The sequence below is a fragment of the Otolemur garnettii genome, unplaced genomic scaffold, assembly GCF_000181295.1.
Source record: "Otolemur garnettii isolate 467f Iridium unplaced genomic scaffold, OtoGar3 scaffold00009, whole genome shotgun sequence".
NCBI classification, from domain to species: domain Eukaryota; kingdom Metazoa; phylum Chordata; class Mammalia; order Primates; family Galagidae; genus Otolemur; species Otolemur garnettii.
The window spans coordinates 26238785-26242894 of record NW_003852404.1 but is presented as its reverse complement, the minus strand read 5'-3'; positions in this window follow the sequence as shown (position 1 = coordinate 26242894).

Genomic DNA, 4110 nt, shown 5'->3' with positions numbered 1-4110 from the left:
GGGTTGGGTTTTTTCAACTTCATTATGATTTTTTTAAATTCTGGAAGAAATAATCATATTTTCCCATCAGGGAGAGAGGGTAGATTCAAAACAAAGTTTAAGAAAAATACGTGAAAGATAAAATTTATTTGCTGCTTGTAAATGAAGATGACAGCACTTAAACCTAGAAATAATATAAATAATCTGTACACAGATAGCTTTACTTAACAAATCAGAGATACGTAGTAGCAACTTAGTTTCATAAAGGCTAAGCGTTACAAAACATGACTGTCACCCAATGGGTAAAATTTAAATAACTACAAAAGAAACTATTCATTTTTTTCTCTTCTAGGGGTTTCTATAGATCAAAAGAATTTTTAAAAAATTAAATGTTGCCAGTGCCTTAGCTGCAGTGATGGTTAGACAAGGTCTCTAAATGAATCAATCCCTAAGTGTAGTGTGCTAGCTTAGTACTCCTCAGGTGAGAAGCACCGTGCTCCAGGCCAGTGGCTCTCAAGTTCAGCAGAACCAGCAATCAATTTTTGTTGCTAAATGATGTCCTATAAGATCATTGAAAGTGAAATTTTCCGCTAATATAAGTATTCTGTGCATATAATATTGGCTCTACATCTGCTAAAAAAAAAGATTTCAAATACTGTATGTTAAAAATATTTCCAGGGGACAGCTATATTCCCCCTGGCATACATCATAGTATAGCCACGAATGGCATGCTTTTCTAAAATATTAGATAGTTTTGGGTAAAGTTATAAATTAAACAAGGCAAAATCTCCCCATGATTTATAAGGGGACTTCAAAATGTCTGTGGAAAGTAAAATTAAAAGATAAACATTAAAAATGTAAGCTTTTTTTAAAGCACCATCAACTTCAGGAAATTTTTGTAATCAGAGACGTAAATCATTTTGGTCCATCCCTAAAATAGCTAAAGGTCTATAGGATTTAACCATGTCAATGCAGTCTTTTTACATTATTAACTGGAGGAAAACCAGGGTCTGACGAGATTTTTTAAGATTAGGAGCCAAATACAAACTACAATGTGGGTGCTTACAGGTTTCCCAGAATGGAAGAAAAAGTACCCAATGTACTCAGCCCCACTATGAAACTAATTTATAGCTTTCATATGAAAACTATAACTCAATTATAGTCCAAGAATATGGAGAAAGGGGAGGGGGAGGGGAGGGGGAAAGATGGGTGGAGGAAGGGTAATGGTGGGACCAGACCTATGGTTCATCTTACAAGGGTACATGTGAAATTTACTAAATGTAGAATATAAATTTCTTAACATAATAACTAAGAAAATACCATGTAGGCTATGTTAACCAGTTTGATGAAAATATTTCAAATTGTATATAAAAACAGCACATTGTACCCCATGACTACATTAATATATGCAGCTATGATTTAATTTTTAAAAAAAATGTCCTGGCTATTCTTGTGCAAAAGTTTTAACCATCTTTCTGAAAATACTCTCATAATAAGTATATGTTATAGTTCCTTGGTTTTCTAGAAAGTCACCAAAATGCTGTGAGCATTCTAAAAAAAATTGTTGCTATGACCTTTGCTCTTGACTGGTCCCCTTGTGCTTTGACAGGAAGATGTCTACTTCTTGGTAGGCATTGCTTTGATTGCGCTGTGTCTTCAGAATTATACTGGTAAAACCACGTTTTATCTCTTGTTGCAAAACTATGAAGAAATGATTCAGGATCTTGATCCTTCTTTTTTAAAATTTCCATTGAAAGCTCTGCTCTTGTCTGCAGCCGGTCTGGGTGCACTGACATTGGCATTCATCCAGTAGAAAGTCTGTTCAACTTCATTTTTTTTAGTCAGAATCACGTAAGCTGAACCAATTCAGATGTTTACGGTGTTGGTTATTATTTCTGTTGTTAACTGTTGGTCTTCTCAATTAGGACACAAATAAGATGAACTTTATTCTTGCAAATTGACATGGACGGTCTGCCACTGCAGGCTTCGTCTCCAACACCATCTCATCTCTTCTTAAAACCAGTCATTCATTTGTAAACTGCTGATTTTGAGGGAGGATATTTTGCCCATAAACTTTTCATAAAGCATCACTGATTTCACTGTTCTTCTATTCAAGTGTCACCATAAATTTTATGTTTGTTTTAGTTTCAACTGTAGCAGAACTCAGATTGGTCTGATAGGAGCTCTTTTTAAACTGGTGTGTAATCTTCCCTAGGGTCTCACCGAGATCTTGTTCAGACATGTTATCACAAGTTTGCATGAGTTTATTTTGGTGCAAAAAAAAAATTGAAATCCATGCATAGTTGTTTTCATTGTATGCATTTCTGTTATTATTATTGCTGTTGTTGTTATTATTTTTTGAAGACCACTGGTGTAACTGAATTCCCTATTCAGGTTCTGTGCTCTCCAAGATTTAGTAAACTTATTTTTTTTTTTATGTTGACTTCTTATAATAGGAATGTAAAATACTGGTTAAACCAAATAGGAGCTCAGTTCATGTCTTTCAATTTGGGACATTAATATGTTCCAGAATATATATTCCAGTTTTTAGTTTACATATTCTGATCTCTTGATTTAGTCCATGAAATAGTTTCTTTTGTAATCTGAGCCAATTCTCAGCATATACAAATATATGTTCCTATACACTTAAAAAGGAAGATCAGAGCCAGATTCTGACCCAAATCAATCTACCAGGTTGTGCCATCTTAGTCTAATCCATCTGTTTTCCTGGAAACTTCTACAATAGTAACTTGAAAAAAAATAAATAAAAAGAAGGCAACCACTTCCAATTTTAAGTACCAGAAATAATTAAAAAATTACTGTCAGAAAAAAGTAATATTTGTAAATGTTCCAAAAGTCATCGTGCATAGGAAAAATGAGAAATGGTAGCTAAATTTACCTTTATTTACAAAATGTTCATTACAAAATTTTACAAAATATTTATAAAATATTCTCTACACGTTAGCCACCTCATTGTAAAATTTTGAAATAATTATTTTGTAAATAAAAGTATATATTTAACTACAATATTCCATTTTCCCCATGTATAATGACTTTTGGGACATCCTGTGTATTTTAAATAAACCACTCTATTGATGCAATTAGAAAAAGGCTGTTCTTGTTAAAACAAAAGCCATTGTAAAGTTATATATTATTCGTAATTTTATATTCGTTTTGGTTTTAAAATTTTATGTATTTAAAAATGAAAAATCTCCCAGAGATTTTTTTTTTTTAATACTAAAATAAGGTCTTCAGAGAAGCTGCAAATTGAGCACATAGAAATAAACAGCTTTGTGACAGCTTGGGACTATTTCCCTGAATGTCCTAAATGTGCAGTAGATGACCCAGGTGTCCACCAGTTGTGGTGATAAAAACCTTGCTGTTACATTACTTCTAGGCAATTTGAAAATACATGAGAGCAAATAAAAATATCAATTAAAAAATATGTAAGACTGTTAGTCTAACAGACAAAACTGGCAGAGAAAAAATCATTCACTGCCACAAAAACATATATAAAAATAACTGAATGCTTCAGATTTTAGTTGCCAGCCCTCATCGGGGGCTATATAATTGAAAGCCTGAGTTTACAAAGCAGGGATGTAAGTGACGGTAAACCACTGCCTATGAGCTATGTAGCTAGTAACTCAAGACCATCAGTAGGAAGAGCTATAGCCTGGTTCACTTTTTTTTTATATTTGGTGGTTTAATTTTTTTTAATTTATAATTTTTGAGACCAAAGATTGTTGAATCTTTGTACTTGGCAGAGATATAAGTTTCAAAAATTATTTGGAATTTCTTGACAGGACTTAAGTATCAGAAAAATAAATCCGGTGTTTTTCCAGCTATGAAGAAGAAAAAATAATTTTACAGTCAGAATTTTTTTAAATTATTGTGAAGTTTTATGATGCAATTTGATTTTTATGGTGCAAAAGGAGATAAAGTATATATCAGGTTGTCTGTTTCGGATCAGACACTGTGAGTGAATCAGTACTTCCATGGATGCTCAAGGAAAACAAATTTTGTCTGTCATGCTCACGGAAGGCACGTATTAGGGACCTAATATACTATTTTTTTAAATTAGTAATTAGAGGCTCGGCGCCTATAGCTCAACCGGCTAAGGCGCCAGCCACG